Source organism: Prinia subflava, chromosome 16, assembly GCF_021018805.1.
Source record: "Prinia subflava isolate CZ2003 ecotype Zambia chromosome 16, Cam_Psub_1.2, whole genome shotgun sequence".
Taxonomy (NCBI): domain Eukaryota; kingdom Metazoa; phylum Chordata; class Aves; order Passeriformes; family Cisticolidae; genus Prinia; species Prinia subflava.
The window spans coordinates 17,242,395-17,269,459 of record NC_086262.1 but is presented as its reverse complement, the minus strand read 5'-3'; the positions used below and the strand labels follow the sequence as shown (position 1 = coordinate 17,269,459).

Below are 27,065 nucleotides of genomic sequence, written 5' to 3'. Positions count from 1 at the left end.
ATCCCTCAGTTGCACAGAGCCCACACCACCTCTGTGTAAGTATTATGGATTTTTCCGTGGTTGACTTCTAATTAAATTCCCCAGCTGAGCTCAAGAGCCATGGGAAGATAGGCATGCTCACGAACAGCATGGTACTGCCAGCCCCTGTGCTTCCAGTGGGAATCTGTCCTGGAAAAGAGAGCAGGGAGCTCTGAGCCTGCCCAGCTGAACGTCACCAATGTGGGCACAAACGCGCTGCCCTCCTGCCTGCGGGGCGTGGGGCAGCCAGGCATGGGTGCTCACACTTCCCTCAGTGGGAACCAAGAATTTCTCCTTCCTTTCCCCCAAAACCAAGAGCATTTGCAACTGGAAGGTGGCTCTGTTCTGGAAAAAGAATGGGAGTTCACTGCAGAACATAGAAAGGAGAATAAATACTAAATAATTTGCCTTGGGGGCTGTTGGGTGTGAGATTCTGCTCAGGCTGTTGCCAGTGTCCTGCTGCTGGCTGTCACCTCTGCCACCCACCCTTCTCCAGTGCCACCAGGGCATCCTGTGGGGAGACAGAAGGGAAGAGCTGGGTTTGATGGCACCGTTCTAAGCCAGTCCAATTTTCAATGACACAAACTGCTTGTATTGGAATGAAGTTCCTTAAAACCCAGAAATTTGAAGTTTACAGGTTGGCCTGATAATAGAAACCAACTAGCACGCAATCCATCTTTAATTTTTTTTTTCTGGCACTGCCTAAATTTCAGTCTTCTGGCTTTTGGCTCTAGTTTCAAACTCTCTTCCCAGGAAAATGTTTGTAAAAATAATTTGCTATATTTAGAAAAACCTTTCATTGGAAATCCATTAGTGGAAGCCTGTCCTGCCAGTGGGAGCAGGGCAGGCTCCAGGACACCTCTCTGGGTGACATGTTCCTGCTGAGCTGACAACCCGAGAAACGCCCATGTTTGTGTTACAGGAGCTGGGCTGTGAGTGCCAGCTCCCAGAATCAGAGGATTATGTGTGGTTTGCTACATCTATTAAAAAGATCTGTTGATTCCAGTCCCTGTGCCTGGTGAGAGTCCTGACTCCCAAGGAGAACGGGAATAACAGGAGCAGGGTATCTGTTATTTTGAGGGTGTTTTGTGCAATACCTGCTCAGGTGTGGCAGTGGCACTGAGAGCTGGGGCTGTGCCTGTTTCTAGACCTCAGCATTTGGCCTCAGAAACACAGACAGCCTCTGCATCCTGCCCTGGGTAACCCGGAGGCCAGCACCCCTCAGGAGAAGGGGGAACATCATGGCAAGGACTGAGTGAATTTGGATGATGTCACTAAGCCCAGCCGGTGCCTGAGTTTGAGGTGCCAGAGCTCTGAATGAGGAGCTCTGTGACCCCACGCTCCCCCTGGGGTCAGCACAAAGGCTTCCCATGACTGCAAACCAGAGCTCCAGCCAGGGATGAGCATTCCCTTGGCATCCCTCTCTCCACTGCTCTGCTCCAGTGCTGAGCCCTTGGGATCCATCCTCCCACCCCTGCTGCAGCACAGATCCCTGGGCTCCCCCACCCCAGAGCCTCACAGCAAGGAAAAGCACAGCTCACTTTGTTGGTTAAAAGGGGAGATGGCACAAGGCAGCCCTGATCATATCCCTCTGCTCTGGGACTCAGCTTTGAATATCCCCTCAGGTCTGGGACTTTCCAGACAGAGGGAAGGCTGGGAGCTGAGGGATGGCAACTCTCTGACCAATTACAGAGTAATTAAAAACCCACCAAGAAAGCTTTGCATATGGACTTTAATTATTACACCACAGTCCTGCCAGAAAAACACAAAAGAGGATCTTGGGCAGCTTGGAGGATGCATATGGCTTGTGTAGGTGGAGAGACCTAAGAGACTGTTACTTTGGGTAGGAAGTGGATTTTCCCTCTCCTGTAATCTTGTTAAATTACTCTGGTTTTAAATCAATGATTTATATCTCCCTCTTCAGATCCAGAGGGGGAAAAGAAAACCCCAAACCCTCTCTAAACAGCCAGTGTGTGACAAGCAATACATTTTCACTTTCATTTACCCTCACACTGCAAAGTTCACTCAGCAAACCAGAAGTGTTAAAGGAAAATACTGGGAAGGACTGCTTAAAAAGAAAACCTTGGCTGAAGTGAGATGGAAAACAGATTTCCCGGGTTAGGTAAGTATCAGAAAATAATACATAAGGTTAGACATCCGAAAAGGGAAGTAGGAAAATATTTAGGGATGTGCATAACCATTTGGAGCTTAAGAAAAGCACAAAAACAGTTTCATTAGGAAAGGACACTGCAAACAGTGCCAGGAGGTGCCAGGCTCTGGGATCTCCCTGGGAAATGGCCATATCCTGTGCCCAGCACTGGTTTTCTGGGAGTGCCTCTGTGTAGCTGGCTGAGGATTCCCAAACAGATTCTCATCTGCCCTTTGGGTTTCAGGGAGCCTCCCTCACTCCTCAACCAGTTTGCATCTGTGTAGGTCCTGCAGCTTCCAGGGGGAATCATCTCTTAGCAACACTCACAACAATAAAATAAAGTAAGAGCCAGCACAGACCCAGAACTGAGGCCACACTGGAGCCCACCTGCAATGAGGAGCACTCCACACTATTCAATTAACATCTCCTCAACCTTCCAGTTCTGTGAAAGCCCCCCTGTGCTGCCATGGGGCACCAAGCTGTGGTTGTTTGAGAGCCAGGAGTGGCCTGGGCTGCATGGAAAGGGTGGCACAGGGGGAGGGAGGCGATTCCTCCCTCGATTCCTCCCCACCTGGAGCACCGTGCCCAACCCTGGGGTCCCCAGCACGGGAAGGACCTGGAGCTGCTGCAGTGAGTCCAAAGGAGGCCACAGAGCTCTCCAAGGGCTCCTGCTCCAAGGGCCACCAGCTCTATCCTGCAGCCCCAGCACTGTGTGTGAGGCGCCAGCAGCGGTGGCAGCACAGGAGCTGCGTGTCCCAGAGCCAGGGGAGGCACTGACACCACCCGGGGATGATTTCAGCCCTGCTGAGTCACTGCTCTGCTCTTCCCCAGCAGGAACATCCCAGCCCCGGGAGCATCCCCAGAGCAGCCCCGTCCCTGCTGCTGCACCCGGGGCTGAGCAAGGGGAACTCAAAACAGCCCTTTTCTATTTCTGAGGTGGATGGAAATCACCAGGCTTCCCATGGGAAGCCACCAGTAACCTCCTGGACACCCCTGCCACATCCTTTCACAGTGCCATTATGGGATGCTGAGTGAGCAGCCGTGGGCTGGTGAGCCCCTGGGGCTCCCTGCCAGCCCCGGGCAGTGCCAGGGCCATGCCAGCCTGGCACAGCACAGGTGGGACTCTGTGCCTGGCCCCACTGCCCACGGGGGCTGCGAGAGGAAATCCCCCCAGTGCTGCAGCACCCTGAGGGAAATAAAGCCATCTGTTCATCGAGGCAGGCCAGCTTCAAACCAATTAATGTAAAGTATTAAAGGGTCCCTCCTCGATGCAAATCCCCTCCTGTAAACAAACCTTACAGGGCCCAGTCTCCAAGGCAAGTTCCAATCTGATTAGTTGCTCCACATGCCTTAAATTCCCCCCTTACAGTTACAAGTGAATAAAACTATCTTTTTGCTGAGATATATTAAACACTGAATTTCACCTTGAGGTGTCCTTTGCAGTGATAATTAGTGAAACTGGGACCTCTCTGGGTGAAAAACAAGCAATTTAATTTGTTTTTTGGCAGTTGTTGTCCTCCGGACCACCACCCACACAGCACAGCACCAGATCTCCACCACAGTCCAGTACACACTGAGTTTTATCTCCCATATTTGCACTACTCCAGACTATTTTTGGGTGCCTGTCTAAAGCAGAGTGCAAGGTGTGTAGTTCAGCATATTAAAACCAGGAGGATGAATTAATGAGAAGGGAGTTCAGCAGCAGTTTTGTGCCATTCTCTGAGCAGCAGTCCTGGAAAGCACTCGTGGGAAAATCCCTTGGTGCAGGGGAGCTCACCTGGGCAGCACGAGGGCTGAGAATCCCTGCAGGAACACACACTGTGGATTCTGGAAAAGCAGTGGGAAGAGGAAACAGTCCCCCTAGGGAGGAAATGCATTTGTTAACTGATGGTTGAACATGGGAGCACCAAACTGGAGCCACAGGCTGCTCCCGCAGAGCTCAAGGAACCCCAAGGAATCTCCACAGCTCCTCTGAGCCTGAGCCTTCCCTCCCTCCACCAATATCCACTTTCTTTTCTCAGGTAATTGATTTGTTTTCTCAATCTTTCCATTTAAAGGCACAAGTCTGAAAGCTCCCAAAATTGTAACACAGCCTGGGAAGAGCACAATGTGCATCCCAGTCCTTTCCAGCTTCATCCCTGCCCCACTCTGCTCCCACAGCAGGGATGTGGTTCCAGCTCAGTCCAGCATTATAAAGGGTTTGATCCTGAGCTGAAACCAGCCTGATTTCTTTCCCTTGCTTTGTACGTTTTTTTCTATTCTGTTTAAAATCAGACAGGAAACTGATAAAATTATGAGAGCTAACTGAATATTAAGCACTTTATACCTCACTGATTTGCATTTCTTCCCTGTAAAGCAGAGTCTGTAGATGTTACCTGTGATGTTCACACAGAGGTTTTGCTTCTCTTCTTGCTTCACGTCAGATCCCACAGTCTTCACTCAGGAGAAGAAGTCCCTTTACCCCAGCAGTAATGGAAATATCCCAAACATGGATAAAATGATGGTCCTGCAGTAGAAGACAGTAAGAAAAGAGGGAGATGCATTTCGTGAAAGCAAAAAAAATTTTCATTGAAGGTGAGCTCTGCTGTCAGCCCCAGGACTTCCAGGCAGCTCAGAACAAACATCTCCCCCTTGGTCTGAAGGCCAGAATGGCAAGTTTTGGTCTTGCAAAAAAAATGAATGGAAAAGTGAAATTGTGAGTGCCCTGTGTCTGTGTGTGGGGCTGAAGCCACCCAGAGCTCCTGAGCTGCCCTGAGACCGGTGCAGGTAAACAGGAAATCCAATGGCCAGGGAAGAGTCAGTGCTGGGAACACTTGTGACTTTGGCATTGAAAGTGTTACAGAAAACTTGCCATAAAGTTCCTCTGAGGCTTTAATTTCCCTCCCCCCAATCTTCCTTTGATTTTGATCCCCTCCTTTCCTCGTGTCCTTTGAACTCTTAAAAAGGCACTTTGAAGAGATGTCATAAAGTGGGGGCTTTATTCAGCCTCTCCCCTTTGATGCTCCTGCTCCGTGTGTGAAGTGTGGCCCCGCAGGATGTGGAGCCAGAGGAGCTGAAAGCCGAGACAGAAAGGAAAGGGCACAAAAGTAAAAGTGTGGATGTGGTGTTTGGGAAGAGCTCATGGACACAGGCACAGCCCCACGGTGGGTTCTGGGCTCCAGGGGCCTGGTGTGGCTGGGGATGAAGGAGGGGCAGCAGGCTGGGAATCCTTCATCCCAAAGGACACCCTGCTCTCCCCACGAGGTCACAGCTGTGACAATCCCCCCTGCCTGTGTGACATCCCCGTGGCAAGAGCTCTGTCCGTGTCACTTGGGGCAGCTCTGGCACCAAGGCCAGGGCTCAGCCCAGCCCAACAGCTCCAGGAGCTGGTGCTGCCATCACCCTGCAGCCCTTCCCACCTCCAGCTGCCCCTGCATGAAAGGTCCTGCTGTCAAACACACCAAACATCAAATGAAATCACCAAAAATGTAAACAACCCTGGTAAATAATCAAAAATGTAAATAATCCTGTGCACACAAACCACCAAGAGCTGGCCCTCAGCTTCCAAGCCCATCCCACGGGAGCTGATGGCACTGCCCAGGCAGGAGGAGGCAGGGGCAGAGCCCAGCACAGCTCTTAGACCTGGGAGGGTGCACACTCCAAACGCCCTTCCCACACTGGAGAACCTGGAAAGCTCAGCATCACTGGGGCTGGAAAGCCCTCTAAGATCACCCAGTGCAGCCTTGCTGCAGCCCAGGCTCAGCCTGGGTGACTTTTCCCTCTCTGAATGACGAGGGGACGTTTCCACAGCAGAGCTGTTTGTGCAACACAGGCCCCGTGGCACAAGGCCACTGCTTGGAGCCTCTCAACTTTGTTTAACCTTTGCATAGGGAATTGCATTAACTCATCCAAGGGAACCTCTCAGCTAGGGAGAAACAGATGTTCAGGCATTAGATAAGCTGAAGCAAGTCCACGGTGTTTATCAGAAGGGACGTGGGGTTGAGTTTGGCTTTGTTATTTTTAATGGGTGGCCAGTGGTAGGAAATATTCAGAAATAAGTGAAAATTATCCTGAAAATTGCTTGAAAGGCTTCTGGAAGGATTTTTTCCTCCGTTGCTCCTTCTTACCTGCAATATCAATTTATATTCTTTTTTTTTTTTAGAATTCCAGCCAAGTATCTGCTTCCAAGACTGAATGCAGATGCAGCTGCAACAGGAAATTTTAACTTGCTTCCAACCTGGGAATTTTGCACTTTAAGTTTGAGATAAGGAGAGAACTTGGTTTTAAAGACACATATCCCCTAACAAAAGACAATTGTGCTTCCAGAGGGGCCACCCCACAGCCCTCCTGAGAAACCAGTACCACAGAAAATGGCAAAATCTAAAGATCTATGTAATCCTAGTGTGCATTTATTAAATTATTCCCACTTAATACACTCCTAGAAACATAGAAACACAGAAAAGTTTGGCCTGGAGGAGACCCTAAAAATCACCTATTCCACCCCCTGCCATGGGCAGGGCACCTTCCACTGGCCCAGGTTACTCCAGCCTGGCCTTGGGCACTGCCAGGGATGGGGCAGCCACAGCTGCTCTGGGCACCCTGTGCCAGCCAGGCAAAGCCACAGCTGCAGTGGCACTGCCCAGGAGTCCTTGCAGAGGACAAGGGAGGCCTGACAAAGCAACCTTGGCTTTTCTTGGTACAGCCAAGGAGCCTTGGGAGCACCCACGGCAGCCTGGCTCCTCCTGCAGCTGCTCCCTCCACACAACCAACCCTGAGGAAAGCAAGCAAAGAGAAAAAAAGTGAGGCAGTGAATGAAAAATCAGTATTTTGTGACGGGCGTTCTGTGTTAGTGACCTGTGGCAGATTTTTTAAAGAGACAATCAAACATCTAAAGCTGCAAATATAAAAGCTGGCACTGGGGAGAAACCCAGCTACCCAAACATCACCTAAAGTGATGTTCCATCTCCCTAAGCCCTGCTCTCCCACTCACACGGGCATCTCCCCAGGACCTTCCCCAGCAGCAGGGAGGGAGCAGAGGGCTGCCCTGCCTGGCCAGACCCACTGTGCAGCAAAGTAGGTCAAACTGCAGCGCTGTGCTCTCAGCTGAAGGTCACCACTGCTCCCCAGCCTGCTCTGGGCAAGTGAAGTGTATTTACATTGAGAAGATGCAGAGAGGTTTTGGAGCTGGAAGTGGTTAGAGGAAAAACAGGCTGTTAAAGAGAGCAGGAGCATGAGCCTGCATCCTAAATGGTGAACACTGAGGGAGGAAAGAATGAAAAATCCCAAATAACAGACATTTCCCTCAAAGGGCAGGAGTGTTAGAACTGCCTTCCCCACTCCTGGGCAAGCACTGGGAGGTGTTCCTGTACAAACTGCAGCACTGACGAGAGGCCTTGGGTAACATTTGCAGAGGGCTTTGACTTGGAAAGTCCAAATTTCCCTTTACAGAGGCAAAGTCTGACAAAAGCAGAATGGAAAGAGGCTTCTGACGGACAAAAATTGACTCCCTGGCACACACACAGGCCCACGCAGACTTTCCAGCCTGCCCTCCAAGTGTGAGCACTGGTGTTTCCATTAAGTGCCTGAAAGCTCAGAAAGCTTCTGGAGAAAAAAGTAAACTCATGATTAGACTGAGCACGACTTTTTCCTTGGATTTCTGCAGAATTTTTACAAGTGGTTGTGCAACAGGAGCAGGGATTACCCGGGTACATTTGTGGGTGTCTCTTCTGACTGCCCTGAATAGCATTTTGGGGTGTTCATCTGAAATCACTGTTGGGGACATCTGTCAGAGGAGACTTCATATAGAAATTAAATCATAGAAGAAATCACAGAATTATTCAGGTTGGAAAAGCCCTCTAAGATCATTGAGTCCAACCGTTCCCCAGCACTGCCAGTGCCACCTCTGACCAATGTCCCCAAGTGCCACATCCACACGGTTGTTAAATCCCTCTGGGGATGGGGATTCCACTCTTCTTTCAGGGAAGAAATTTCCCCCAATATCCAACCTAAACCTGTCCTGGTGCAACTTGAGACTTTTTCTTTTTGTCCTGTCACCTGCTCTGGGGAGAGGCAACCAACGCCCACCTGGCTACAACCTCCTACACAAACCGGGTTGGAAACAGCCCTGGATCTGAAGCCACGCAGAACTTTGGGAAAGCCCAAACCCAAAGCAGGCTGCCTCCCCTGCCCTGCTCACCCCAGCATGATCCCAGTCCCAGGGGCACTCCTGGAAGCCTCAGGCAGGGGACACACCGTGACACAGAGGTTGCATCACAGCCATCATTCACACAGGGTACAGACCATCTCCTCTGGCCCTGCGAAAGCCACAGGACAGTTACGTTAGAAGCCTAATTAATGTATTTTGGTTGTCTCCTAATGAAGCTCGGCAGCTGGAAGCAGGCACGGCGCCAGCGCCACGTGACCGCTCCGCTCTGCCTTGGACTGGGCCTAGGAGTCTCTGTGCTCAAGTATCCAGTGGTCCTGCACGACTCCTTTCCCCCCAAACTGAACTAATCAATGTCTGGCTGCGAGTTATCATGGAGGGAGAGGGAGAAACGTGTCTGCAGAAGCTGCTGTGCATCCCCTGCTGTATCCCACGCCCGCTCCCATGCAGCCATGCCCAGGACTGCTCTCCTCCACTCGTGTTCCCGCGAGCAGAGGGGCTGAGAGAGGATGAGTGCCTGCCATGGAGAGCAGTGTGGAGTGAGGTTATTGCATTCTTGACTTAAGCCCATTTTTCTGGTTTCCATGCAAACGTCGATGAATTTTAAAAGGGAGCATTCAGCCCGGACCTTCCGACTCAGACAAAGTACAGTATCTCTCTATACGGGGATTATTCTGCTTGGCAGAGGGGGAATCCATCAGATTTCTTCTCCTCTCACCATCACCACCCCTGGCTGTCCTGCACATCCCAGTTACCTCCATTGGTTCTGCACCATTCCCATGACTCCAGGCAGGAATACTCACTCTGAAGCACAGGGATATAAATGCTTGCCCCCATCCGTGAACCCCCATGCACGTACAGGTGTGTGCCGGCACCGAGGACGGCAGGAATGTAAATATGTTTTACTCCTAATTATGGAAAGTGCTTTGGCAGGAGGCAGCCAGGGACACAAAGAGCTACTATTGAGGTTCCTCAGGCTGTGGCCCCCATTCAGCACACAATTGACAATATTTAGACGGCATGGGCTGGTTCCTTCCCTCACAAGGTAACTTCCTCGTCTGGCAGCCCCGGGCAGGCTGTAAATGACCTTGTGTTTGAGGACAGTGGCAAATCAAATAAGTGGTCAAAGGCAAGTGGTGCCTGCTCACTGCTGCTCCTCCACCAGCATTCCCTGCTCCCTCCTGCCCACCCACAGCCCCTGGGCTGGCCAGAGCTGGGAGCCCTGGCAGGAAATGCTCCCGTGCTGCCCCGCAGGGAGCACCAGGCGACCCCGCTGTGCAAAGCAGGGACAAAATCTACGGTATGCAAACAATGACTTACCAATCCCAAAGGAATCTCATTTGGGGTTTTGTCTCTCTCATATCTCCTCTCCCATTTTCAGCCTTCCCCAGGCAAACCCTCCCCTCTAAGATGCTCGAAGGTTTGCTGGTCTCTCACTGGGCAGCCCAACCCTTCCTCGCTGTCCATGCCCTGTTCCAGTCTGCCTCCCGTAACACACAGGCCAGACCACAAAGCACATTGACTTCTGCAAGTCTGGCTCTAAAACCAAATAAAAAGCTTTTCATTGACACTCAAGTGTAGGTGCAGCAAGTCAAAAGCCTTATTTTCATGTTTTACAGCGCTCCCACCTGAATAAATTCATTTTAAGTGCCACTTTTCCATTTGTGGATTATGAAAGGTTGGGAGGTCTGGATGCCATCACCAGGGACCAAAAGGCAATATATTACCCACTGCAGAGCCTGTCAGTGCTGCTGTGTCCCACAGCCATGGGCACTGCAGAGCCGTGCCAAGCACTGCCCCTGGTGACTCCAAGCATGACCAGAGCCCTGCCTCGGACACAGGGACAGACACAGGGACAGACACAGGGACAGACACAGGGACAGCAGCAGGTCTGTTCCTCACAGAGTGGGACAGGCACATGGCCATAAAGCAATGGTGGGACTTCAATGTGACATGGCTCAGTGGAAAAAGAAATCCCAAATATAAAATATTTCCTAATCCACCCACCTTCCTGCTCCCGTTTGGAGCAGAACGGCTCCATTGTGCTCTGGGGTTTGCTCAAGGCAGAGCCTGCACAGGGAAAGGAGGGGCTGCACATCCCTCAGCATGAACACACCCCCAAACCCAACTGGGGCTCTTGCAAACACCCAGTTTGGATCCAGGGCTAGCCCATTTCCAGCTATAATGCACAGCATCACCTTAAATTACAAATCACATGTACCTGTGGGTGTAAGTGCAAGTGCCTGAGGCAGATTTGGCACTGCAACAGCTACAGGAGAAATCTGAAGAAATAAAGTGTCATGGGATTGTTGGCTTTGCATATATTTAATTTTCCAGCCATTTTTAATCATATGGAACCGCAGCTTAGGGGTGTTGGAGCATCACTGCTGCCAGCCCAGAGGACAGAGGTGCTCTGTCTGCCCAGCCATGAGATTTGCAGCTCTGTGCACAGTGGGAACAGGCACCATCCTACCAAACTCACAAAGCACCAGCGAGCTCAGCATCTTCCAGGAAAGATCACCAGCTTTAAAATCAGACACAAGCAGTAGGTGCTCCCTGTTTTCTCCCACTCAGCACACAGAAGGTTTTCCACAGCCTCTGATGGCTCTCGAGCAAACCAGGGAAGGTTTGAGCTTATTCCACTCGTGCAAGGAAACTCCTCTGACAAACCACAAAGGCGTTGGCCGAGGAGCTGCAGCACCATATGGTCCCTCCCTGCTCACACACAACCCTCCACAGTAATGCAGGGACAGAAGCACTAGGTGGCAAAAAAAGCCAACAGGTCCTTGTTAGGTACAGTCTGGAAATGAGCATTATGTGTCTGTAACATTTCAGGGAGTTTAACACCAGCCAGGGCAGGTCTCAGCCCAGGACCAGAGTGTTTTGTTGTTCCCAGTGAAGGATGGAAGTGAGGGCTCACAATCAGACAAAGAAAAGGGGGAGAAAGGGGTTAAACCCCAAATTGTTACTGAATAAATAGTGCCAAAGTAGAAAAAACATCTTTCTGGATTTCCGAGCACCATTTCCTTCCTGGCAATGGCCGTGTAATAAAGCATCAAAATAAACAGTAATCAAAAAAATAAATGTCTGGAATTGGTCTGTATTCCAGATGAGAAACATCTGCAGGGGTAGATCAGCAGATCTTTTCTCTCTTTCCTGGGCAATTAGTTGGACAATTCTGTGTTCTTATAGGTAAAATTATTCTCCCAGCCTCTTCTATCACCTCATAAATTAAATCAGTATTTTTGCAAAGGAAGGTAAAATCAATAAATACCTCCAGATAAATAAGAGCAAAAGACTCCCCTAGACACAGCTGAGCTGTTCTCCTTGGGACTGTTTCCTGTGCAGCTCTCCTCATTTCCAACTGCACTTTCTCAAAACGATGGGGGAAAACCAACCCCCAAATGGTTTAAAATTTAAAAATAAGGTTATAATTTTTCCTGTGCTAAAAGGAACATGAGACAAGGGCTGGACTAGAGCAATGTATTGACTGTGTGACTTGTTACAGACCATAAACAAGGACAGTCTCATTAATTTTGGAACCACCACTGCCAATTACGAAAGCATTGTGCTTGCCATACACATTGATTAGAAAAGCTGTTTATTTGAACTAATAAAGCAGTAAATGAGCTGAAATTGTCTTTTCTTTATTTTTAATATGATAAATGGAATAAACTATGGGTACATCTGTTCCAAGCTTCTTCTCCACAACGTGTTATGTCTGAAAAGCCTGAAAAATGTTCTTTTCTATTCCAACATTTCAAAGTAATGATTTTCTGCAAAGCATCACCTACAAAACATCCATCAGGCTTACACAGTTTAATCCTCATTCTGCATTTAGTTCCCTTTCTGAGCTAAACCACATTACATGGGGAGGAGAAAACAGGCATTAGCCTGCAGATAAATCCTGGGCATCTCTGGCTCAGCACCCCAGGGTGCAGCTCTCTGAGATGCCACAGAATCATGGAACCATTTAGGTTGGAAAAGGCCTCCAAGATCGAGTCCAGCCATTAAGCCACCACTAAACCAAGTCCCCAAGTGCCACATCCCCAAATGTGCCACCTCCAGACAAATCTGTATTCCAGCAATAGGAAGAAGCCAGGGGGACAGGCACGTGCTCTAATTTGGCCACAGAATTATTTTCCCCTCTCCCATTCCCACTATTTTTTTAAACCTCACTGCTTAGGTCTCTGAGCCTCTCCCAGCAGGATAAACCCCTGCTCATCCTGAGCAGGAAAATGCACACAAACCTTTCAGATTTTAAAAACATTTCCACCAAGTTGCAAGGGAAAGCCCCTCCAGCATCTGTGCAGCAGTGCAGCAGTCCCTGCTCCCCCAGACACCACCACTGTGCCACAGAGCAAACGCTGCCCCTTGTTCTGCCCGGGCACTGTGGGGACCCAGCACACCAAGGCACATCCACATTCCAGTTTGGGATCTCCCAGGATCGGTGCAGCCGGAGCTGGGAATGCAGAGCTGCTCCCTGCACTGCCTCAGAATGGGAGCTTAGGAAAACAGCAAATAGAGAAAGAAAGTGTCACCAGATAATGAACACCTTATTTTAGGCTGTGGTTAAGTAATTTGCTTTTCTGAGAAGGGAGGTTTTTTATTGTATTTAGTGGGGGTTTAAGGGCAGCCATGGTGAAGTTTCTACATAAAGGAAAAGCAAACAGCTGAAGAGTCCTCCCCGGGCTTTGATCCTCCCTGCAGTGAGTAAACCATGAAGTGATTGTTAAATCCTAATCCGATTTAAAACTGCTTTTGAATGCTTTAGGGGAGGAAGTGCTGGCTCTCACCGTCCTTTCCAGCCCAGGGGTTTAAAGCTGTGTCACCCTGCCTGTGCAGAGCCAGGATCCCCCTCCCTGGCAGCTGCTGAAGCCCAAAACACCCACCTCGAGATCAGCTCATTCCAGCTGGACCTGAATCCATCTCCTCGCTCTGGGCACTCCCCAGGAGCTCAGCTCTCCCTGCGCACACAGGGGAGCACAGCTCCAGCAGCAGGCAGAGGCCAGTGCTGGCAGTGCCCACAGTCAGCTCCCAACCAAAGGAGCTGCAGAGCTTTTGACACGAGGATATTCCACACTGCTCAGGGAATGCAGGGAACACAGCTCAGGGAATGCAGGGCAGGAACACAGCTCAGGGAATGCAGGGAACACAGCTCAGGGAATGCAGGGCAGGAACACAGCTCAGGGAATGCAGGGAACACAGCTCAGGGAATGCAGGGCAGGAACACAGCTCAGGGAATGCAGGGAACACAGCTCAGGGAATGCAGGGCAGGAACACAGCTCAGGGAATGCAGGGAACACAGCTCAGGGAATGCAGGGCAGGAACACAGCTCAGGGAATGCAGGGAACAGAGCTCAGGGAATGCAGGGAACACAGCTCAGGGAATGCAGGGCAGGAGCACAGCTCAGGGAATGCAGGGCAGGAACACAGCTCAGGGAATGCAGGGAACAGAGGTCAGGGAATGCAGGGCAGGAACACAGCTCAGGGAATGCAGGGCAGGAGCACAGCTCAGGGAATGCAGGGAACACAGCTCAGGGAATGCAGGGCAAGAACAGCTCAGGGAATGCAGGGCAAGAACAGCTCAAGGAATGCAGGGAACACAGCTCAGGGAATGCAGGGCAGGAACATCTCAGGGAATGCAGGGCAGGAGCACAGCTCAGGGAATGCAGGGAACACAGCTCAGGGAATGCAGGGCAGGAACAGCTCAGGGAATGCAGGGCAGGAACAGCTCAGGGAATGCAGGGCAGGAGCACAGCTCAGGGAATGCAGGGCAGGAGCACAGCTCAGGGAATGTGGATCCCCACATGGACAAGATCCATAGAACAGAGCCACCAAGGAGTTCTCATCCTGGTCAAAGCCCTGGGCCTCTCCTGGCTTTGCTGTGGCAGACTCTGCTGACAGCACAACCCAACACCAACAAACTGCCCTGACTCTCCTGAGGAGCAGTTCTGGGATGTGGATCCAGAGGAGTATTTTCCTTAATCTCAGTTGAACTTAGCACATAAAGCTATTTCTGTTTTTTCTTCCAGAAATACCATTCAAAAGGAATCAGGATCAGGCAATCTGCAAAAATGTAATACAACAATTGCCAACCAAACTTCAGCTGCAGCATCTTTCCTGTGGGAGTCTCTCACACCATGCTGGCAGATGAGTTTTGTGTCACCTCTTGTTTATTCCACTACCTTGTTATTCTCTGGACCCCTCTGGTTTGTTGTTGAGATTATCTAGAAATGCACAGGTACACCTGTAGCCCAATGACCCCTTTATTGCAGAGCTGGAGAGGTGTAGGACCCTGCCAGACCAGGAGCTGCACAGCCAGAGTGACAACCCTGGTGTCAAAGGGGTTATGAGGGAGAAAACCAGCAACACTGAAGATCTAGGATCCTTACATCTGGATTCTGTCACTGTAGTAGGATAAAACAAAGCTATGATCCAACCTTCTTTGGTCAAGTGTGGATCAGAAGATGAGCAAACACCTCCCAGCTCAGCAAGTCGTTATTTTCTGTGTGTTCAGTCCACCAAGAGCCTGGTAGGAACAGAGATTTCAACATGGAAACCAAGGCCCCAGGACACCAGGATTAGAAATGTGCTGGCAACTGGCAAGATATCAGAACAGTTTCCTTGGCTGGAGCCAAAAAGCAGCGATTTCGTCTTGGAACTGTTTATAAACCCCAGCTCCAGAAAAGCTGAAGAGACTGAGCATGATCAGTGACACAGGAACACCAGGACAGTGCTGGGAACAGCGTGGATCTTCAGGGGAAAAACGAGCTGCCAGTGCACATCCAGCCACGACTGCAGCTCTCCTGGTGCTGGATCCCACCTTGGACGAGGTCTAGGAGCTGCCTCAGCCCCACAGTGAAGGACTTCACACTCCCCAGGATGTTTCCAAAGGTAGGAACAAGGAAAGGCAAGAGCAGGAGGGTCCCTCCTCCCTCTTCCACGAGCAACTTCGAAAGAGCAAAATGACCTTTACTTCAGGAGAATGTGCTTTTGTAGCAAGACTGTTACATTTTTTGAAATGATCTCTTTTCAAACAATTAAAATCCATGCCTACACCACATGCAAGGCCGCCAGTCAAATCTCTGCTTTACATCACACACGGCACTTTTAAATGACATCTCCTTTTTCCGGGGTGGAAAATCACAGTCAGCATTTGTATATAAATATTATTACACAGCTTGAATGTAGAAGCCAGGAAACAGAGAGTGCTGCATGACAACGTGCTAAAAATTCCTTGCTGCATTTTTTTTGTGTGTGTGTGGAGAAGGCAGCACTGTTTGTACAGGGATCCCATTGTCACACACGGCGCTGTGCCCACAGCAGCTCACCCAGGACCAACACGTCCTCCTGCAACCACAGTGAGCAGCACGTGGGAAATCCTCTCCTCAGCTGCTGAGCCTCATTCACAGCTCCCCTAAAAATTACAGATTCGTTTAACCTGTGCATTCATTAAATCCCAGGCTATTGTCATGCTCTGACTGCTCGTATGCCTAAGAACAGGAACACAATAATTAGGAGGGTGAGCTTGTCCTCCAAAGAGAAGCAGATGAAGAAACTGCTGGCACACATTCTCTTCAAAGTAATAATAGCATTACTTATCTTAATAATGTTGCTTTATTCTAATGAAAGTCCATTTTATTAAACAAATTTTCGACCTCAGCAATCTCCTTACATAGCTCACAAGTGACTGACAGGGCCAAGGACTAGGACTGGGCTTTGTTTTAGGCTAAGATCAAGCTTAGGCTCAGCCTGCCATGCAGTAGCTTGAGCCTGTCTGAGTGGCACCAAATCCTCATTTCTCCTGGGATGCTTTCACTTGCTGTTCCAGGGCTAGAGAGACACAAGTTTAATAGCCCAGGGCGTTTCCATCTCCAAGGAGCAAATGACAACACCTGAAACTGAAATCTCCAGCCTCCAGATCACCAAACCTCAACCCCTCCATATCAAATGGTCAAGTCCCTGCTGCTAAAAACACCCCAAACTGGCTGATGCTGGCTCTTCAAGCATCCAGAAATAGTGGTTGGTTTTTTGAAAGCCACACACTTCCATGTGTCCACAATGTGCTGCTTGCCTTTGAAAACAAAAACACTCTCACTGGAGATACACACAGCTCCATTAGCACAGTCAATCCAAGCCCTGAGGCTCAGAAACCTCAGACAGGAGAAGCCACGTCTGGAACACACCGATCACAAACACCCAGCAAAACACGGGGATCCTGCACCACTGACACCAAATATTCCTGCTGGAAAGCACCAGGATGAGGAAAGGTGAGCAAGGAAGGACACCCACCACTAACAGAGACACCCCACGGGATGGGCAGCGTGCAGCCCCTCGGCAAGGCTGTCCTTAAATAATCTCAATGCTGTCCTGCTGGATGAGGCAAAACCGAATTGCCAAAGGTGCTAAAGTCACTTCAGGCTTAATAAGAGAGCCTGGGACAGAAAAGGAACACGTGACACCCTCTGAAGGATATTCTTAAGAAAAAAAATTGTGGCTGGAGCAGTAAAGTGCCTGGGAAGGGGAATACAGGAGAAGTGGACTCAGGTGGGGGTTGCATTCAGCCTGTTCCACTGCTCTACAAACCTGCACAGAAAAACCTTCCCCTCTGGAGCTTCCAGCTCAGAGCCCTTCAGAAGAGCCCACAGAGCTGGGCCAGGGCCTCCTGCCTGAAATCCCCCCAGGGTCAGATGAGTAGGACAAACCCACGTAATTTCATTACTTATATCACTGAACTTGTTGAGATAGGACAAAAAATTCTGAGGGTTCCCTGCCCCTTTGGCTGCCAAGCTCCTGTCAGGGATACCAATTTGCAGAACAACTATAAGAATTTAACATCCCTGACAATTGTAGGGGCCAAGATTTGATTTGATTATGAAAATTCAGGGTCACTTCCAAAATTTATCCATTGTGGTTCTAATTACTTTGATAACTGAGACAAGTTTTGAGGTGAAATCTCAAGTCTCTTTCAACACAGGGCTTTAATGAAAAGAAATTCACAAAACCAAAGGATAAACAGGTCAAAATTAGTACAAATAACTTTTCCCTTCTAACATTAACCCTTTCAAGGTTACTGGTCATAAGTTGATGGTCTTGGGAAGTGTTCCCATCCATCAGACAGACAGAGGACTTTGTTTTAGAACAGAAGAAGTGGGGGTTTTACACTGAAATATAAATCTCAGAATGCCCAAAATTCTGGAGCAGTGATTTACACCAGTGCCTCCTCCCTGGTTTTGGTTTCCCAGGCATTTTCCTTTTGTCCCACAGATGAGCACAGCCCCTGCACGGCTCTGCAGGAAGCGCCAGCGAGGAGGACGTGCCCGAGGGCTCGGGAGCGCTTCCCTCGCAGGAACTCAGCCCTCACATCCCATCCCATGGAACTCGGGCTATTTTTGCCCTGTGCATCATCCAGTGCCTGTCCTCGCTGGCCTGCCAGGACGATGACTAACTTTCTCCCTCCACTTGTTCCCTCCACCCCTCAGAACATCCACATCCATCTGCAGTTTCTCACAACAAAATATTTTTCGGCGAACCAAAACACCGTAAAACAGGATCAGGCACCCCAGCCCGGCGTCCTCCTGCTCCTGGCACGGCTGGGGAGGCTCACCCGGGCTGGGGAGGCTCACCCTGGGCTAGGGAGGCTCACCCGGGCTGGGGAGGCTCACCCGGGCTGGGGAGGCTCCCCTGGGCTAGGGAGGCTCACCCTGGGCTGGGGAGGCTCACCCTGGGCTGGGGAGGCTCACCCTGGGCTGGGGAGGCTCACCCTGGGCTGGGGAGGCTCACCCGGGCTAGGGAGGCTCACCCTGGGCTGGGGAGGCTCCCCTGGGCCCAGCGTGGCTCTGCAGGGTGCCCAGGGGAGGAACCCCCTTGGTCTGCACAGCCCTTTCCACAGTCAGTGAGATCTCTGTGGTTTACTTCCCATTTCCAGGGAAATGAGAGAGAATCCCACACTGGGCTGGGCTGGAAGGGACTTTAAATCCCATCCAGTGCCACCCCTGCCATGGCAGGGACACCTCCCACTGTCCCAGGCTGCTCCAGCCCCAGTGTCCAGCCTGGCTTGGGCACTGCCAGGGATCCAGGGGCAGCCACAGCTGCTCTGGGCACCTGTGCCAGGGCCTGCCCACCCTCCCAGGGAAGGATTTTTTCCCAGTATCCCATCTATCCCTGCCCTGTGGCAGTGGGAATTCCCTTTGTGCTGTCATTCCATGCCCACATTTCCACCTGCTCCAACCACAGAGCCTCACTTCCCTCCCCGCCCCGCCAGGAAAGGGAGGCTCTGGAGCTGCTTTAGCCAAACGATCTGGATCCCGTTCAAAGATTAGAAAGCCAAGGAAGGACAGAAAGAAAAGGATGCTATCAGCTGAACTGGAATCAGTCACATTAATTTCAGATACTTTCTGCCTTTGTTCATCAGCAGCCAGGGCTAATTACCACGCTGAGGAAATGCATCCCCTCCCAGGTGTTGAGCTGGAGTCCTCTGTGCTGTGAGCCCCTGTGAGGAAGGAAGAAAACTCTGAAGGGAACCAGGAACAGCACAGAGGAAGAAGGTGCCCAAAAAAGAGCTCGTGAGGAAGAAAGGAAAAAAAAAAAAAAAAAAAAAGGCAAAAAAGAAAAGCTTTTGAGATCCATTAAAGGCAAATCATTTAACATTTACTTTTCCTTCTGGTGCTGTTCTAAGTTTCCACATTACTGCACCATTAATTAGGCAAAACTACAGGAAATGATGGGTATTTTGACAGAGCATCCACTGCTGGACTCAGCCCAGCAGAGCTGTCATAACATCCTGATATACAGCATGAGGGGCTGTGGGCTGTGGGGCTTCCAAAGGAAGAACTAAACCACAACAGAACACGAAACCCCAGTAGTTCTGTCAAAGGCAACAGGTTCAAGCCACAAAGAAAAGTGGGGTTTAAGTGCAAAAAAAAATTTCCTTTCAAATCATGTATTTTCCAGTCTGTAAATTTTTAATGGATATAATCTGGGTATTTTCAAAGCAGAGACAGGAGGAAATTAGTCAGGAAAATATTTAAGTGTTAGAATATGGTAATTATATACAATTATGTGACTCTGTAATAGCCAGTGATACTTCAAAGAGGGAAGGGTTGGGTGGATTTTGCTCTGCTGCTGTACCCTGTGGAGGAGTAAACACGAGGGATGGAAAACCAGGGGAATCAGAGCTGATCCTGCAGGGAGACACAGACTCCCCTGGTCCCCATGGGGCTGGGGAGAGGTGCAAGCCCCCCACAAGCTCCATCAGGGCCCCCACAACCACCATCAACCCCTGGAACACTCACAGCAACCCCTAACCTGGAAAAAACGCACACCAGCTCCTCAAGAAATGGCACTTTCCTAAAGGAACCTTAACTTGGAGGAATATTTTCACTTGCAATTTCTTTTGGCAGCTCTAAATCATGAATGAAATGCTAGATTTCAGCCTTTTCCATTGTGATGTGTGTTACAGATCCACCCAAAACCAAAGTGAGTTTTAAATGATGGTGTGGGGCTGGAGACAGGAGCCACACAAACCAGATCAGTGTCACAGAGGAGCTCTGGGTAAAACATGCAGTTAATTAATCATCACCCCTCGTGGGGAGCCAGCAGAGAGCTACAGTCCAGAAGGGTTTTACAGCACAAAACCCCAACCCAACTGTTTTCCACCAGCACAGCCTCTGCAGCACACAGACATCTCCTCAGTGAAGTCTGTGCATTTTAAACCTCAGAAATAACAGAAATTACTCCACAGGAACTCCTTTAACTACTGCAGCAGCTACACTGGGGTTCAATATGTGCCTTTTTGCTCCAAGTTTCATAAACTTCAGGCCAGAACTACAAGAGGGAAAAGACACTGGTGGTGCCCCAGTGAGCAAACCACCAGCAGCTCCAGGGATTTATCCCCTGGCATTGCAGGACCTCAGCTCTTTCTAAAGAAACAGCCCCAACATCTTCCCCAGCAAACCAAAACTAATGGGACACAAAAAAACTTTGAAAGCTGACAACAGATTATTTAACTGAGGAGACCTCGGAGATTGTTTTGGTGTAGTTTGGTTTTGGGGAAAGTTCAATTCAACATGAGGAAAACCAAAAATATAACAGTAATTTGTTTGAGTTTTTTATGCTGATACATTAACACAGCATGGCTGCTACTCATCAGTATCCCTGTCTGTCTCAGGTGGAAGATACAGACCTCATTCCTGCCAAAATAAAGATGTGTTTGCTGTCTGCTTTTGATCACTTTGGTACATGTGCAAAAAACCAGTCGATATTTAAGTGTTTGCTTTGCTATTCATTAATTTCATTATGCAGTGAAAAGTTATGTGGCTTTTTAGGAAGGAATTAGAAGGTTTTCTGACCCAAATGTAGCTGGGTATTGGAGAGGGTTTCAGGCATGGATGCAGCATTTCCTCAGGCTGCTGTCAGTAATTTCTACCTCTGTCCATGGACTGGAGAGGTGAGAACAGTCCCAATACTCAGATTATTCAGGCTCAGCCTGACCTGCTGTGGCAGTACAGACACCAAAAGACCTGTAAAGCACTGCTGGGTGGTCACCATGGCTTTCAAGGTCAGGACTTGTCCACAATGTTGCTTTGTTGGCCAGGGAACACCATTTCCCCCCTGTGAAAATTCATTTCTCAGGCTCGGGTGAAGAGAGCCCCGAGCCAGCAGGTGCTGCCTGCTGGCATCAGTCCTTCCCTGGCGTTTAAAATCCAGATATCCACCTATGCTGAGCCTGGAGATGCACAGGAAAGACAATTCCCAGCTGCTCCAGAGGGGCAGAGAGGGGCTGTGCCCTGCCAGGGGAGCAGCTCCTCCACTCAGGGCCACGGGACAGAGGGGCCAAGATTGAGCTGCAGATGGCCAAAGTCCCTCAGACCTGCCAGGGTCCCCAGACAGGGGTGCTCCACAGCAGGGACCTCTGCCTTGTCCCACCCAGGGCACCTGGGGAGAGCTCCCAGGCCCTCGGATGGCAACACTTCCCCTGCCCTGAAAATATGTTTGCATTTGTTCACTTAGTTGCTAAAAGTGCTCGAGTCACATGGGAATGCCTGGGAATGCAGCCCAGGAATTTCATTTGTAAGCAGAATTGTTTCTGGAGACTATTGACCTGAACTGTAAATAAATATTCAGAAAAAAAAATGGACATATTCACAATTTATGGTCCTTGAGATGATGGAGTCAATCAAAAACAGGTGCAATATTTCCCTTTCTCATCCACTATGAAGTGGCTGAGTCCTACAGGTTGGAAAATAACCCACAGCCCTCCCAAGAAGGCTGAGCAGCAGGTCCAGCTCCTGAGCTGGAGCCCATGATGGGAAAATCCACACCTCAGACCGAGAGCCCCTGCTTGACAATGAGCACTGCTGCTGTTCTACCTGACTGAAATCTCATCTCTCCCGAGCTGCTGCTCCCAAATTTCCACTGCTTGTGTTAAAACCCAAAATAGCCCTGAAGGCTCCACAGCCAGGTAAGGCCACAGAGCAGAACTGCAAGGGAAGGAAGGAAACGAAGCAGTTGGTGTTAATTATGCAAAACAAGATGTGACTCCAAGGATGTGAGTAATGTCTGGATACAACAGGTGCCTGATAAGAGAGGAGGAAGCCCAGACCTTTCATCTGTGCCGCAGAAGCTCCACTGGGAGCAGAGATAACGAGTCTCAGTCACCCCCAGGGCAGTTTGCAGAGTTTAGGAGGGGATTTCACAACAGGAGGGGATGTGGTGCTCGTGTCAGGGCCTGGCTGCCAGGGGGAGGCCCCTGCTGGTGCCAGGAAATTTCAAGGCAGCGAGTTAAACTCGGGGACACTTCCATGGAGTGTCCCCGCAGGGAGGAGCCCAGCACTGCCCTCCACCCACAGGAGATCCAGGGAGGGACATGCAGCCATCCTCCCACCCCTTCTGGGTTACAGCACCGGGCTTCTCTCTCCCTTCCCGCAGAGCTGCCACCCGGAGGGCAGCTCCTGAGCCGGCGTTTCCCTGGGAGCCACGGGCTCCAGCAGCTCCATCTCCCAGATCCCGGGGGACTCTCACACGCTCAGCCCTGGGAGCGCTGCCCCAGAGCCTCCCCAGCCTCCAGGCACTGCTGGTTTCTGGCTGGCGCCTCTGTTGTGGCACCTGCTTTGTGTTGGGCAGGTTCCTGTTCCAGGCTGTGCCCCAGAGCCCACGATCCCACTGCTTTCCCAACACTCCTGTGATTCCACACAGCCCCTCCCGCTCATCTCCATGACAGAGCAGCACAGTAACTGCTGGTTGCAATGCACAAGGGGAGGAGAATTCCTATAGCAACATCCAAACAATTTCTCTGACTTATGTATGACAAATATTTGGCACAATCCAGCAGTACTTATCAGTAGGACTAATCCTTCCTTTTCTGCCTAAGGCTGGAGGCATCACAAGCATCAAACAAATCAGGAATATGGGACCCTGCCCCAGATGGATTTTGCAGCAATGCATTTCCATGAAAGAGGCATTTTGTGTCTGTGGATTAAAAGAGAAACGTTCAGTTTTCCAGGTTTTCATCAATTATTTCTAAGAGGTGATAAAATCTGAAATTCTGATTTTTCATTTTTAATAGGAAAATTCAACTTACAGTTTCCATCCTTATAACATGCACAGTCAAGTAAATAATGAGAAGGAAAAGGTTCTTCTCCTTCTATCACCAAGAGATGGCAAAACCACCCATGTGGGCATCCTTTGGTTCTGAGAGAGGCAAGGCCAAGGTTACAAACCACCTCCCCCTCAACAACCTGCACCCACTGCCAGCAGGCCAGAAAATTCCAGAGCAGGAGCACCCGAGGTGGGAGGGAGCTGCTTCCACGCCAGCTACTGCGAGGCTCCAACGCCAGCCAGAAGGGCTTGGAGGAACACGAGAGCCCAGCAGATAAAGGCTGCACATCTGCTCCTGATGCAGCTTACAGACAGCAGAATGCCAAGTGGGCCAGGATTTGAGACAGAGCACAGCTCGCACTGGGAACGCCTCTGAAGCCCGAGTTACGCGCTCCCCAGGGGGTTGCACTTTCACTTTCCTAAATTGCCTGCATATTTGCTTTTTTCTGATGGCAGATTAGGAACCATGCATTTCCTTAAACCGCCAGCTTTGGGCCAAGACACACACACCCTGCCTGGAGCTGTGCCAGCCCACACGGCAGAGGCAGAGCTGGAGAACCACGTTCAGTGTGAGCTGCTCCAGGGGAGCCGCAGCCGCTGCTCCCGGGCACTCCCACAGACCCCGCTCTCCCGGGCCACTTTTTTTCTTGTCCAGGGTGGACAAGAACTAAATTAAAGAACTTGAGAGGTACAGCAAGTGTGGCAGCACCACAATTCATCCAGAGAAGAAACCACGATCAAAAATCTGCAGCCATTTCAGAGTTTAAATGGGCATGAAATCAGCGAGCAATTAATTTCCTGCATGAGGAAGGAGCGCAGAGTTCAGTATCAGCAGCACTGCCAACATGTATAAACTTATTACACGTCCTGGGATAAGCGGAATTTCCCTGAAAGCCTCAGCGTCCAGAGTCCCACAGTGGTGACACAGTGCTCCTCCCTGGCCCTGCAGCCCCAGAGCCCTCCCGACAAGGAGTCTCCTCCCAGCAGGCACAACCTGCTTTTTCCAGCAGCATGGGGAGATTCGGGAGAGAGCATCAGCAGAGGTGGGAGACACCACCCCTCAGCCCTCCCTGCTGATCCCAGCACAGCAGCGCAGGCACCTCCAGCTCCCCGTGTCTGAGAGGGACTCCAGAGGAGCCAGGGATCTCCGGAGTGCAGAGCACCCACCCCCCTCACCCGGGGGCTTTTCCTCCGTGACCCCCAGCTCGGCTTCTGGGCCCTGACCCAGAGCCAGGGCAGAGCCCGCTGGAACAAACGGGAACAGCAGCCTGGAGGAACCCACATAATTCCAAACCTGTGCAAATCCAAATCCACACACGATTCCAAACCTGTGCACACCCAAATCCGCACAATTCCAAACCCGTGCACATCCAAATCCACACACGATTCCCAACCTGTGCACATCCAAATCCACACAATTCCAAACCTGTGCACATCCAAATCCGCACAATTCCAAACCTGTGCACACCCAAATCCGCACGATTCCAAACCTGTGCACATCCAAATCCGCACACGATTCCAAACCTGTGCACACCCAAATCCGCACGATTCCAAACCTGTGCACATCCAAATCCGCACACGATTCCAAACCTGTGCACATCCAAATTCACACACGATTCCACATCCACACACAACTCCAAACCCACACACAATTCCACATCCACACACAACTCCAAACCCACACACAATTCCACATCCACACACAGTTCCAAACCCAAAGCCTTTCATGCCTGAGCATAGCAACCAGGCTGAGATCTAGCAAGAAACACCTTTGTCCATAGGGGAGAATTAGTCAAATAATGTTTTCAATAAGTCTTAAGGAAGAGGTGAATTAACTCCAAAATTCACAATCTCATAATTCCCTGCTTGGAAAGGTTCCATCCATCCACAGCCATACCCCAGCAATATTCCCAGTTTTCTCTCCCTAGAACCACACGGCCAGACCCCATTTCCTCCTCACTCCTACACACATGGATAACAATTTTTGTTTCCTCTTTTCAGTTTTGTTGCTGGGGGCTTTGGGGCTGGCAGGGCTGTGCCTGGGCTGCTGTGGGATTGCAGCACAGGCAGCCGGGGGCTGTAGGGAGATGCTCAGTGCACGGCAACAAAGGACTTCCCCCGGGTATTGTGCCCGTGGCCCTGGAACACAGAACTCGGCATTCAGAGATAAAAGCCTTGAATTCAGAGGCGCTTGACTCTCCCACTGCTGCGACGTTACAGAACACTGGCAGCACTCAAATCAAGGTGCAGAATTTATCCTGTGCCAGTGTTGTAAAATGATGGGATCAGAGATTTTTTGTGCTCAGGAATTTGAGGCTCTCAGCTTTGGGCTGGTTTCCAGCACTAAATACAGCACAATGATATTTTTTTCATTTATATCTTCTACACAAGCTTTTTTTGAAATCACATTTTCTTCCATTATCTCTTTATTTGCCAATTTCCAAAATCACAGCCATGGAGTTTCTCTGCCTGCCTGTCCTTCCAGCAGCATTTCACTGCAAAGAACACAACCAGTAACAAGGCAACACTTTTACCAGCCACGTTCTATTTATTTTCAAAAGCACGCTTTTCTGATAGAAACCTGATTTCAGAAGCACCAAATCTGATGGATTTGAAGGCCAGCAAGATTTTATGCAACCCTCTGGAAGAGCTGTTCTTTGGGAAGTCTCCATCTTCTGTCCTTTCCTTGTTAAATTGCATTTCCCCCTGACCCATAACGCGGCTCCCACTCGGAAACGTCTCTGCCCTCAGAGACAAACACACCTAAGAAAAGGATCAGCCTCAGAGCACAGCGCTTGGAGGGAGAGATCCTTGCCAGAGAGAGAAATCTCCCTTGCTTTGTATCTGCGGTAACATACATTGTTTGTATTAGCACTCAATAAATAAACAACGGGGTTTTTTCAGTGCAAGCTTTGGAATATACATGCCATAAATACGGCAGGAAGTGAGCCGGCCCTCGGTTTGTGCTCTGCAGATGACTCCTGGCAGGTATTAAAATACATCATTAATGCATTTTCAGGAAAGCAACCTGTCCGGGAGGCTCCTGGGGCCCCACCTGCAGCCGCCCCGCGCCAGCTGGAGCGGAGCCTGTGCCTGTGCCGAGCGAACCGGGGCACGGAGGGACAGCCAGAGCTGCGGGCAGCGCCGGGAGCCCGGCACGGAGCGGGGAGCAGCGCTTTGCTGGGGATGGCTGGGAAGGCCGGGCCGAGGAGCGGCCCGCCAGCGCTGGGAGAGGCTCCCCGGCCGCCCCGAGAGCTGAACGGGGGCAGGAGCGAGGCTGGAGCAGCATCAATGGCCCCACGTCCGTGATGCCACCGGGAGCAGCATCAATGGCCCTCCATGGAACCACCGGGAGTGGCATCAATGGCCTCACGTCCGTGAAATCACCGGGAGCGGCTGCTCGGGGCTGCGGGGACCCTGCGCAGCGCTGTCCCACCTCCCCTCCTCCTCGGGGGACAAGAGCCATAAAATAAACGTGCAGGTTGCACACACAGCACGCAGGGGAGGGGGGCTGTGCTCGCATTTTCACCCAGATACTGCCACAAGGCGCCAGGCACAGGGGACGGACACGGGTGTGACGATGCTGCGGCGAAAGGAGCGAGCCGCAGCTCTCAGCACCAGGAAACGAAGCCGAGCTACAGGAGAACCATTCCCATCGTTTCACTCGTGGTCACGCACCCCAAAACCGGGGATCGCCAGAACCTCCAGCCGAACGTGCCCCTGTCCCCCCCCGGCTCCCGGCAGGAGCGCTGCCCGCGCTGCCGCCCCTCGCCGCGCTCCCGGCGGGATGCGGCCGCTCGGGGGGGGCTGGGGATGCCCGAGGGGCCGGGGACGCCCTCCTGGCTGCTCCCCGGGATGGGGCCCGCAGGGCAGGGGGCTCGGCCGTGCCCCCCCGGCGGTCGGGAGCGCGGTGCCCCCCACCCCCGCCGTTACCTGCAGCCCCGGGCGGGGGGCGCGGTGCATGCGCAGCTGCCGCTGCCCTTCATTCATAAAAAAAAAAAAAAGGCAAAAAAAACCCAACCCCGGGAGCCGCATCCGCGCTCCCCTCCAGCCCCCATTCATAAAAGGCAGCGGAGCATGCGCGGTGCCGCCGCGGTGCCCACCCATTCATAGAGTCTGGCGGCCGCGCAGGCGCAGCGGCGGCCGCTGCCCTCCC

At 50.9% G+C, this 27,065-nt stretch overlaps 1 long non-coding RNA gene across 3 annotated transcripts in view; it reads right to left on the bottom strand.

Annotated features, from left to right (window-relative positions):
- Positions 1-26,960, bottom strand: part of LOC134559022 (uncharacterized) — a 54,922-nt gene extending 27,962 nt beyond the window's left edge. For all 3 annotated transcript variants that reach the window (XR_010082442.1, XR_010082440.1, XR_010082441.1), the window contains exons 1-3: positions 26,843-26,960; positions 4,543-4,673; positions 3,945-4,027 (exon numbers count right to left, since the gene is read on the bottom strand). This is a non-coding gene — a long non-coding RNA (uncharacterized LOC134559022). The remainder of the gene's footprint in view (positions 1-3,944; positions 4,028-4,542; positions 4,674-26,842) is intronic.
- Between the last annotated feature and the right edge of the window lie 105 nt (positions 26,961-27,065).